This window comes from Cupressus sempervirens, chromosome 9, assembly GCF_028749045.1.
Source record: "Cupressus sempervirens isolate cs-2001-9-10 chromosome 9, ASM2874904v1, whole genome shotgun sequence".
NCBI lineage: Eukaryota > Viridiplantae > Streptophyta > Pinopsida > Cupressales > Cupressaceae > Cupressus > Cupressus sempervirens.
The window spans coordinates 606,128,207-606,141,342 of record NC_143126.1 but is presented as its reverse complement, the minus strand read 5'-3'; the positions used below and the strand labels follow the sequence as shown (position 1 = coordinate 606,141,342).

Here is a 13,136-nt window from a genome sequence, read left to right as displayed (position 1 = left end):
AGACCAATATTCATATATATAATATTGATAGCTTGCAATAAGATAACTTAAATCTTTACTACATTTTTTTTTTAAATCACTTCAAATAATATTTAAAATAATTAAACTAGCATGAAATATAAGAGAGATGACCTACACAAATAGTTGTATCCCTCATTTTGCTGCCAAAAAGGCCTCATGTGCTTTACTCAAACGTAAAACTAATGGAAGCGTATACTACAATAATGTGGTAGTGACCAATAAGTGACTGTGAGAGAAAATTCCTTGGGATTGGAAATGCAATTTCATTTTTAAAGAATTTGAGTGGAAGGAATTATAACAGACTTCTTTATGTGATGACGGATTATTGTGCACAAATCTTCTACTAGTTGACATTGTCATTTCCATTGAAATTGTGATCATTATAAACCTATTTTATAGTCCCTACCTTCTAAGGCGGGGACTATAGTTTTCAAGTCGCTATTTAAAAATAGTTTTAATTTCGATTTTCTTGAAGAAGTGCAACATTCATTATATGGTATAATTGTTAAATTTTTGTCTACTAAAATGATTTTTCACTTACAAAATTCCTATTATCTTATTGGCTTGCTTGCTTTTTAAGGGTGATTTTTAAAATTTCTTGCTTAAAAAATTATGCATAAAAATCAACTTGACAAATGGCGATAATGATGGAAAGTGGTAGAAAGTGTTGACAAGAGGGGAGGGGTACTCTGTAGAGTGGCATGGTGTAAGCACTACATGTTCTATTTGCATGTGGATCCTTCTAAAGCATTGATTTCTATTTTCTTATTTATTAAAATGTTCCTTCTTCTTTCATACATAGAAAGCCCCATTGAGGCTGAATTAAACACTAGTCTTCTTTCATATTTAGATTGCATGTGAATGGCTTCTACCCAAGTGATAGAGATTATAGGTAAATTTAAGATAAAACATCCAAACATCACTTTGATATAAAGGAGAAGAAAACCTAGAAACTAGAAATATAGTTTCAACACTTGGAAAATTTTTGGATTTTTTGAAGTTGCCACAGGAGTGTGCCAACAATTTTGAAGAAGTAATAATGTGCTGAGAGTTAACTATCAGTTGCTATTTTAAGAACATTCCATGCACTAGAAAAGCATTTTGGCAGCACTCAAACTCCCAAAAACATTCAGAGAAGGCTAAGCTTCCATTCTTAAAGCTTCTAGGGACTTTCAAATCCTCTTATAGCTTCCTTCTTCTTATCGACCTCTTCTTTCATTATTTTAATGAAGCTTTACTCTTTTGAGATTGTTTGGTACTGGTAAGAAGAAGATATTTATAATTTTCATTGTGATAAATAATTTCAACAACCATAAATGAGTAGTGACAATGAAAATATCACTGTGATAGGTTTTTTCCATTGGCATACAAATCTTTGATTTATATTTCTCATTGTGATAAAGAAGTTCAACAACCACGTGTTAGCACTAACAACCAAAAATCTTTGATTTATATTTCTCATTGTGATAAATAATTTCAACAACTACATGTGAGCATTGACAACCAAAATATCAAGATGATAAATTTTTTCCATTGGCATACAAATATCTAATCTATATTTCTCATTGTGATAAAGAATTTCAACAACCACATGTGAACACTGACAACCAAAAATCTCTAGATTATATTTCTCATTTTAATAAAGAATTTCAACAACCACATGTTAGCACTAACAACAAAAAATCTTTGATTTATATTTCTCATTGTGATAAATAATTTCAACAACCACATGTGAGCACTAACAACCAAAATATTAGGATGATAAGTTTTTTCCATTGGCATACAAATCACTAATTTATATTTCTCATTGTGATAAAGAATTTCAACAACCACACGTGAGCACTGACAACCAAAAATCTCTAATTTATATTTCTCATTGTGATAATGAATTTCAACAACCACACATGAGCACTGACAACTAAAATATCAGGATGATAAGTTTTTCCCATTGACATACAAATCTTTAACATGGAGATTAATCTAATGAAAAATATATATAATCTAATGAACAAACAAATTCTAATCTAATAAACCAAAAAATAATCTAATAACAAAAAATAGTCTAATCTAAAATTAGAAGCTAGTCTAAATTAATAATCTAAAATAAAAGATAATCTAAATAAAAAACTTGATCTAATTTAAAAATATAAATATAAATTCTAAATTTAATAAAGTAAATATAATTGTAAATTAAAATTTAAAGCTTAATGAAACAATAAATTAATCTTGAATTAAAAGATCATCTAAACATAGCCCATAAAAAATCAATTCACAAGTTTTTTTTTTTAAAAATTGTAAGACAGAGAATTATTTCTCAAAACTAAATGAAAATAAAACATTTATCATTCTTCTTTTAATAAATACCAGATTTTATTGTGTTTTACTATTTAAACTACAACTAATGTCTCTTTCCATTTAAACATGGTTGATCACATACTGGTTTCTTTTTGTTTAGTTAACCAATTGTAATGCATTGCAACTTGTATATTTTTTTCATTAATTTAATCATAGTGTTGCATAGTTTGTTGAGCAGTTCATTAGATTAAGTCAAATATAATCTTTTGAACTAAAATAGATTGAAGTTTGAAAAAACTACACAAAAATAAAATAAAGTTAACTAAGTCCATTAGTAAAAAAAATGTACCCTTTAATGCACAATATGTACCTTATAAAAATGTAACCTTTAGTAATAATATATAGACAAAAATTGCATCAAGTATTCAACAATATCTTCCTCTCACTACCACTTACCTAAGGGAAATTATGACCATGTAAAGCAAACCTACCATAGAAGGTTAGGTGGGAATAATTAGTTGTATCCCATAGTTTCTACATTTAATTTTAAAATGTATAGGTCATTCCTATCATTAAAGGCCCTATCAGAATTATCACTAATATGTCATACTACAATTGATAGCCAAATCTTCTCTACTATCAGAAAACATAGTGTAGTAGTATTTTATTATTGCTTCCTATTGATTCTCATACATAAGTTTCAATAGTTTTTTCTAAATTAAATTTTACCATAAAGACCATAATAGAAATATAATAACGCGTATACTAAGTTAAATATCATAACATTTTGTAGACCAGTATTTTTATATATAATATTGATAGCTTTTCCATAAGATAACTTAAATCTTTACAACATTTTTAAAAAAAAATCACTTCAAATAATATTCAAAATAATTAAACTAGCATGAAAGATGACCTACACAAATAGTTGTATCCCTCGTTTTGCTGCCAAAAAGGCCTCATGTGCTTTACTCAAACGTAAAACTAATGGAAGCGAATCCTACCATAATGTGGTAGTGACCAATAAGCGACTGTGAGAGAAAATTCCTTGTGATTGGAAATGCAATTTCATTTTAAAAGAATTTGAGTGGAAGGAATTATAACAGACTTCTTTATGTGATGACAGATTATTGTGCACAAATCTTCCACTAGTTGACATTGTCATTTCCATTGAAATTGTGATCATTATAAACCTATTTAACAGTCCCTGCCTTCTAAGGCGGGGACTATAGTTTTGAAATCGCTATTTCACAATAGTTTTAACTTCATTTTTGTGCAAGTAGTGCAACATTTGTTATATGGTATAGTTGTTAATTTTTTGTCTACTAAAATGATTTTTCACTTATAAAATTCCTATTTTCTTATTGGCTTGCTTGCTTTTTAAGGGTGATCTTTTAAATTTCTTGCTTAAAAAATTATGCATAAAAATCAACTTGACAAATGGCGATAATGATGGAAAGTGGTAGAAAGTGTTGACAAGAGGGGAGGGGTACTCTGTAGAGTGGCATGGTGTAAGCACTACATGTGCTATTTGCATGTGGCTCCTTCTAAAGCATTGATTTCTATTTTCTTATTTATTAAAATGTTCCTTCTTCTTTCATACATAGAAAGCCCCATAGAGGCTGAATTAAACGCTAGTCTTCTTTCATTTTTAGATTGCATGTGAATGGCTTCTACCCAAGTGATAGAGATTATAGAGATTATAGTCTTCTTTCATTTTTGGATTCTATCCACGTGATAGAGATTATAGGTAAATTTAAGATAAAACATCCAAACATAACTTTGATATAAAGGAGAAGAAAACCTAGAAGCTAGAAATACAGTTTTAACACTTGGAAAAATTTTGGATTTTTTGAAGTTGCCACAGGAGTGTGCCGACAATTTTGAAGAAGTAATAATGTGCTGAGAGTTAACTATCAGTTGCTATTTTAAGAACATTCCATGCACTAGAAAAGCATTTTGGCAGCACTTAAACTCCCAAAAACATTCAGAGAAGGCTAAGCTTCCATTCTTCGAGCTTCTAGGAACTTTCAAATCCTCTTATAGCTTCCTTCTTCTTATCAACCTCTTCTTTCATTATTTTAATGAAGCTTTACTCTTTTAAGATTGTTTGGTACTGGTAAGAAGAAGATATTTATAATTTTCATTGTGATAAATAATTTCAATAACCATAAATGAGCAGTGACAACTAAAATATCACGATGATGGGTTTTTTCCATTGGCATACAAATCTTTGATTTATATTTCTCATTGTGATAAATAATTTCAACAACTGCATGTGAGCACTGACAACCAAAATATCAAGATGATAAATTTTTTCCATTGGCATACAAATATCTAATTTATATTTCTCATTGTGATAAAGAATTTCAACAACCACATGTGAGCACTGACAACCAAAAATCTCTGGTTTATATTTCTCATTTTAATAAAGAATTTCAACAAGCACATGTTAGCACTAACAACCAAAAATCTTTGATTTATATTTCTCATTTTGATAAATAATTTCAACAACCACATGTGAGCACTAACAACCAAAATATCAGGATGATAAGTTTTTTCCATTGGCATACAAATCACTGATTTATATTTCTCATTGTGATAAAGAATTTTAACAACCACAGGTGAGCACTGACAATCAAAAATCTCTAATTTATATTTCTCATTGTGATAAAGAATTTCAACAACCACAAATGAGCACTGACAACCAAAATATCAGGATGATAAGTTTTTCCCATTGGCATACAATTCTCTAACATAGAGATTAATCTAATGAAAAATATATATAATCTAATGAACAAACAAATTCTAATCTAATTAACCAAAAAATAATCTAATACCAAAAAATAGTCTAATCTAAAATTGGAAGCTAGTCTAAATTAATAATCTAAAATAAAAGATAATCTAAATAAAAAACTTGATCTAATTAAAAAATATAAATATAAATTATAAATTTAATAAAGTAATCTAAATTTAATAAAGTAAATATAATTGTAAATTAAAATTTAAAGCTTAATGAAACAATAACTTAATCTTAAATTAAAAGATGATAAATTTTCAATCTTGGGTGCTTTCTCTAAGAGAAATATGACAAAGATTTGTGTTGTTATATTTCTCTATATAGTGTGATCAAAGATTAGTTTTCAACATTCTTATGTCTAAGATTTTTGCAAGAATTTCATCTTTATCAAAGAATATTTATTAAAAAAAAATTCTAATATTTTTTCTACAATCAATCTCTAACTGGTTTTGACAACTTTCCTTCCAAGGTCTTGAACATCTGATTTTCTATAGTGACTATTTTTCATGAGCCAAAACACAATAAACATTCTCCATGCCAGAGGACCATAAAATTATAGCGAAAAAATAAAATGAACAAAAGGGTCTCAGTTCTTAGCAGTTATGTTGCATCATAACGAGTAGGAGGAAGGAGTAGCTTCCACCACCTTCTCAAAAGTGGTGCTTCAAATAATAATTGGGTTGTATTCCCATTTAGTAATAGCTTGCACATATTGAAGTTTGATCAGGGAGGACAAATTCATCTTTCAAAAAAGTGTTACCTCGATTGTTCCATATCTATTGTTTTGTTATCATTCCCCTATTCAAGTCTAAATTTCTTTCTTAGAATTGCTGGTTGGAATTTTTTTACATTTTCTAGTTATGGCAATTTTTTTACCGTTCTTTTTAAACAATTTTGGAGAACTTCTATTTGTTTTCTAATGAGATGAGAAACCTTGCAAACCGTAGTTAGGCCAAATAATAAATTCTCTTATTGTGATATATTGAAAAAACATGTATAAGATTATGTATATATACTTGAATTATTTCATTCTATTTTTACTAATAAAAGATACTAATCAAATCCCAAGACTAGTTAGTAATATGCACAAATTGAAGCCCTATGTGTGGTACAATAGCTGTTATCCAAGTGGAAACTCACTTTGTCAATAAATACAGAAAAACAAAAAAGTAGGGCTTTAAAATGTGTACTATATCAGACATTAAAGTAGACAAAAAATTGAGGATTAGAGCTGCAAACTCTTCATACAACTAGCAGCTAGCAAAACCATGAAATGAGGGGCACAATTATTGATCAGTTGGCAGAAGACATGTTTTATGCCATTTGCAAGTTCAAACCGTGGCTTGTTATCTGTGCATGAAAAAGACATGTCAAAAGTGATGGGAAGCTTCTGGAAAGATCATTTGAAATGTGAGTTTTCTCAGTAGCAAAAATATTAGTTTACTAGAAATATTTTTGAAACTACCATAATGAATACTAACATTCGGAGGAACTTATATCTCAAATTTTTGATTTCCCGAGATTCATAAGAAACTTCCTCAAACTGTTGTACTCTTCCTGAGATTCATAAGAAACTTCCTCAAATTGTTGTACTCTTGTATAAGGGAGCCAATAATAATTAAATTAGGTTACTAAAAGACCTGTTGAAAGATGTATAGATTTCACAGAATAATTCTGTCGATAATTGATGCTTCTTTCATAGCTTTTTTTTTTCAATGCTAGTAAAACATGTCTATATACATGTCAATAATCAATTTGTTAAAAAAATATCTTTAGTTTAAAGTTTTTATTTTTCCTCATATCATGTCCATATACATGCATAAAGTATTTTAAAGTTTTACAACTGATCTATGTATTTAATTTGTAAGATATTTTAAAGTTTTAAAACTGATCTATGTATTTAATTTGTAAGAACAATATGATTTTTTTTCACAATTTTTTTGATATAAAATAGATTATTATAATTTTCTGAATTTAAGCATTATTATTCTGATATAAAATACGTTGTCGTAATTTTCTGAATTTAAAGATTATTATTATTCTCTTGTATTTTTTTCATATAGTTTAATGTCTATTGTTGTTACTTATTTTCATTTTGGTTGAGTTTATCATCTCGTTGTAATATGTCAGGATTCATTTTGAATCAACAAATTTAGGTTTGATTTTATCATTTTCAGTTTGGTTTTTTTAATATATATTGTTTTATGTTAACTTTCTACCTTTGATTTTATCTTTAAAAGAGCTTCGATTGGAAGATAGGAAAATTAAACTGAAATAGATAGACAAACAAAATTAGAGGAGAAAAATGTAGGAAGAACATAAGGGAAAAAAAAAAAAGGTGAAAGGGAGGAAAAAAGAGAGAATTGATTGGTAGAAGATAGAAGCAGCAGAATAATGTTGATTCACATAAGAATAAAAAAGAATAGAACCACATAAATTTAGTTCTTGAATATTAATGAACTGGATGATATGATGATGCCAGCGAAATAAATTTTGATATTTGAATAAACATTAAAAAAATTTAAACAAACTGAATATGAGGAAAGTAGGAGGGCAATGGAGAAAGAGGCAAAGAAGTTGCCAAGCACATACGTTGCTTTTTTTAAAATAACTTTAGGTTAACTTTTTTTGAGGAAACTTATTTACTCTGAGATTGTTTATTCAAGCATTTTGTGGCACACGATTTTTTAAACTAATAAGATGGTAAGGAGTCAAAATTGCTTAATGTAGAATATTGTCTTATCAAGGCTCCAAGAAACGATGGAAATGAGGAGATTTTTTATTTTGAGAGCCACCAGTACCCTTTGCTTCAATTACAGGTGCTTTGTCAAAAAGAATATAGAATTTCAGAAAATGAACAAACTTTGTGCTGTTATATTCCCCTGTATAACCTGATCAAGGATTAGTTTTTAATACAAGTAAGTCCAAGGTTCTTGTAAATGTCGATTATGTCCTCATTTAAATGGCTTCACAAACTCCATATGTGCCATTGATCTCCTGAATCTACCTAAGGGATTTTCCTTTAACTTCAACTTTTACTTGCACTGTATTATTTTTCGGCTTTCTTATGGGGTGTCCTATTGTAAACAGCATGTTTTGATTATGCACTTTTAATTCTTGAATATATCTAGTACAAATTTTGAATTCATGAAAGTTTGTTGTTCTATTGTAACAAACGAGACCACCTAAGAATTTTCAGACAGTCGATGAGTTCGTGGCAATTTGGGAGAAGAAGATTGGAAAAACTCTTCCTTGGGTTCTTATATCAGAACAAGAACTCTTGGATTTAGCTAGAAAGAATCTAGATATCATATGAGATATACGAAAAGACAAAAAAATCATTAATAGCTATCTTGGATTGGTAATTTCTTTCACAATCTATTATGGATTCAATTACTTTTGGTTTTCTGTGTAGTCAATAATATTTAGAGAGCATAGTGACTTGCCCAATATTTTAGAGAGCATAGTGGCTTCCTCGGCACATGACATCTTCATCAATTTCTGTCAATATAATTTTAAAATGGAAGAGCCCAAAGATGTGGAAGTTGCAGAATCGTTAAATCTTTTTAGTTTAAGTAGAACTTAAATCATTATTATCAATTAGTATGGACACTCATTATTTCAATTTCTAATTATTTTATTTACTTAGCTTACTGACAATATAAGATTTTCTCAATAAAGTTATTGTTTTGTTAATTGATGTTTGCATCTTAAATATTATAGATCTAATGCAGACTTGGAATCTTAATAAGTGGCAAAGGTATGAATCAACATTGGCCGCTGATTTCAACAGTTCATTTGAATCCTTTTGTTCAAACTAAGTACAAGGTGATTAATACGTGTTGGGGTGCAGGAATGAGAAGAGGCGTTCAATCATTCTTTTACAAATTTCACCCTGATTCTGCAGAAAGAAAGAGGACCGTTTATGATCGAGCTGTGCGGGTGTGGATCAAATCTATTCGTAGTGTTCATTGTTACTGAAACTATTAAAAAATAATATTTTATTTTTCATCAACTGTTGATTTGATTTTGTGAGGTCTTGAGACTAATTTTTTTCTCTATTTCAAAACAAAGAATTAGACTCAATATTCTGAAGATGATACCTACAGGGAGAAGTAGTGGGACAGAAAACAAAGAATTTGTCACAATCTGATCATACCTATCATTATGATTTTGTTAAGAATTACTGAGAAAGGCCTAATAACAATGCTATGTGAAGTTACAGAAAAGAATAATGCATTGTGTCTATATACGAAAAGTTCATACTACAAGGATCATATTATGTCCATGCCTGCAAAACGTATGCAAAATCTTAGTAAGTTAATCGATATACATAAGAAACTTAAGCAGATGGAAAGAGACATCCCGCATCCCTGCACTTAATTTTAATTGAAAATAACCACTTTGCAGTTAATAGTAGAGACGCTGGATTGCCATTACTTCAACTAAAGTGATGACATATATAGCAAGGAGTACAAAACAAGAATAAATATGATAAAAGGGAACTCCAACAAAGAGGTTACTTTTTAAACTAAGCAGAAGTAGCAAACTACAGTCTAAACTTGTACACCATGAGGATTATTGATTCTAAACCCTTGTTGCTTGTAATGATTGTTAACCGAACCATTCCAATGTAGGAGTGATTTCTTGTTATTAAAAGAATCAAAGGGAGCAATATTATAAGCCAAGAGAACATATCAATGCAAATTCAAATATATATCTTCATTGACTGGTTGTATTGTGCCTTTTTTTTTATTCAAACTATAATTATTCTGTAACATCCTTCTTAGGTATGCATATTTTCCTTATAAAGAACCAGAGCTAGAAATAGAGGTGCATAAATTAAAGCTTATATTATTGTAGTCATAGTTAAATGCAATGAAAATGAAAATCCAAAGGAAAACTGAGAGTCCAAATTTGAGTGCATGTGTGATTAAGTGGATCAGCATATGGTTTACTAGCTCTTGTTTACTATATGGAAGTAGATCAGCATTGAGACCAACTTATATGTTTATATACTTCATTTTTCATGTTTAAGTCAATTATATATATACTTCATTTTTCATCATCTTCTTGCTAGATTGTTGGTACAAATCTACCTTCTATTTTTAATAATACGTAGGGACTAAAGCTCTATCAGAGTTCTTGTTTTATTATATCTGTGTCATAACTCTTCTTTATCCAACTAAAGTTATATCTCTACATGCCTAGATTTCAATTTTTAGCATGGATTGTGATGGGGCAAAAAGTGGTGATATAAAAAAAAAAGGTTCCTCAACGAAATAATCAACTTTCCATTGATATAATTGATCTCAAATTATGAGTTTAGTATGTAATTATTACTTATTTTCTAATGGAATTACTTGTAAAGTGTTGATTTGTGTATTGATTGAAATAAAGTTATAAATTTAAAATGTCATAACCTTCTCCATCTATATTTTTCCTAGGAAAATAAGACATTTTAATGTTGTATAGTTTTGAATGACTTAAGGTGGTCAAACATGAGAATTTTTTAATTCTAAAAAAGGTTGTAGCAAAAAATTCAAAATTAATTATTTCTTTGGTATAAAAAATACAAAAGAAATATGCATCATATTTGAGTATGAGTATACTTCTTATATCTAGAATCTTAAAACAAAATAGTACTTTTGCATTAAAATTAAAAATTTTGAGCAATTAAATTATTATTTTTATAAAAAAAAAACTAGTATTATAGAAACTACATTCAATTTACTAGAGATTGTATTCATACAAATTTTTGATATAAGGTTCATAACCAGTTCAAGATTTCACATCAAGTAGACTAACATTGATGTCCTAATTTTTCATTGTCACTTAAGGCCGTTGTTTTGCCCACCACGATCCTACACATACCAAGTGGAATTCCATTATCAGGTTTAATTTTTCTATCAGTGATAGCATGGAGATGACATAATGTAAAATGTTTATAGAGAAAACTTGACAGCAGTGGCAAAAAGCTATGGAGGAAAGATGGGAAAAAAATTGAATGTTGGTGATCAATTGGATGGCCATTAAAGGGATTTAAGAAGATTGAACCGTTGATTGTAACATATAGCTTGACTTCTTTCATATGGAAAATACTTATGGTGTAATAGAGATACAATAGTAAAAGGAGGAAATTAAAAATATATGGATAAAAATTAAAATTAAAAATAAGTAGAAATAAATAGAGAGCTAAAAGGAAATGAAAGATATGTAATTGATAGATATCAAAAAATTAAAATTTTAATCTTACGAGCTAAAGTAAGTAATTTTAGAATGGAAAGATTATAGTCATTTTTAGAGATGTAGACAAAATGTGTCAATTTTATTTGATTATAATTCTTTCTTAATTTCAAATTTATAAGTTCAATATTTTGCTCTTATGGTTGATGATGTTTGTCTTTATAATTAAATTACTATTTAAAAATTTGCATTATTTGTCATTCATATAAAATGGTTGTGTTCAAGAAAGCTAAGAATATACTCATCTTAAAAAATGTAGAAAATAAGTATGGTAATTCACTTCTTTTAAAATCTTCTCTTAAATTCAATATTTTTAAGTTAAATCATTTCTCTTCTTTTTTAGTTGTAGTCATAGAGAGGATTATGCAATTGTTTGATATATATATATATAGTAATCCATTTTTTAAAATATTAATAAAGCTATTTTTTTTACTTTTATTGGTTAAGACTAAATATAGTAAGGAATAAAATAAATTCTATTAGAAATAAATTGATAAGTTTCATAAACTCTTGGGCAAAGTAGCCTTCTTTATAATTTTATTGTTGGAATTCTTTAGAATAACTTGAGGGGAGGGTGAATCATTTATCCAAGGTCTAGATGTACAAATAAAATATTTTCACAGCTGAACCCATATCCATAAAACATTTTCATCATGCATGCACCATTAGATTAGGCAATCAAAACTTGTAGGTTACTCTCAAATCAATTTGCATAAATTTAAACATGAAATATAACAGATTCAATAACACATTTGACACAATAATTTAATGTAAAAATCCAATTTCGGAAAAACCACCAGTAACATGCTACTTATTCTCACTCTTTTGATGTGATACCCTATGAAAGGCCAACCTTGTTAAAGGTTACAATGCACACTATTAAATGTGACCCAGTTAAAGAATTTTTATCACACTGTTAGGAGTGAGCCTTGTTAAAGGACTTTAGATCATTCACTTAGAATGTCACCCAGTTAAAGGATTTACAAATGACTATTCTAGGTCAACCTTAATACAAAAGATTTACCCTAGATTGATACAATGATTAGAGAGTAATAGTAAGGCTTGATATGATAACAACATACAACACACTTGCACATTATAGATCTTCATTTCAGTCCTCCATTCTACTTGGCTTTCACACTCTTTAGCTCTGATATCTTGTTCACCCTTCAAGAATCCATAATCTTAAAAGCCTTCTTGCTTTTCTTACCAATGTAGACTCTTCTCTTAGGTCACTAAATGAAGCAATACCCTAGACTCCTTGTCTTCCTTAGGTTCTCACACATGACAACCCTTGCTTCAGACTAACCATCTCTATAAATAAAGAATTAAGATTTTTCCATTCATCCTCCATCATCCATTTTAAGGTTAGGTCAGATTAGGTAGGATTCAATGAATCTGTAGACACCTAAATCCTTTAGAAAATAAAGTATTTTTATTTTCTGAAAAAATTTCTGATGACATCATCATTTATTAATTAATTATTTAATTAATTAATTTTTATGCCATTAAATCCTTTTATCTTAATTAAAAATATTTAATTAAGGAATCCCTCCCAAAAATGTTTAAATCTTATTTAAACATTATTTCCTTATTTATTAATTATTTAATTAATAAATTGACCAAAAAACCCAAAATAAATAATAAAAAAATTTTTTGCCCAAAACTTGGCCAATTTCCTTAAGACCACTAACTTCTTCCAAAATCTTCTAATCCTTCTTTAATTTTGATTAAAGGCTAATCCCATCATTTCCTACCCCTAATCCCAAATCAA

The 13,136-nt window shown here is 28.6% G+C and overlaps 1 long non-coding RNA gene across 1 annotated transcript; it reads left to right on the top strand.

Annotated features, from left to right (window-relative positions):
* Nucleotides 1-6,169: 6,169 nt before the first annotated feature.
* Nucleotides 6,170-9,131, top strand: LOC149540140 (uncharacterized). The gene is made up of 3 exons (XR_016356366.1): nt 6,170-6,526; nt 8,840-8,876; nt 8,970-9,131. It is a non-coding gene; the product is annotated as an uncharacterized LOC149540140 (long non-coding RNA).
* The last annotated feature ends 4,005 nt before the right edge of the window (nt 9,132-13,136 follow it).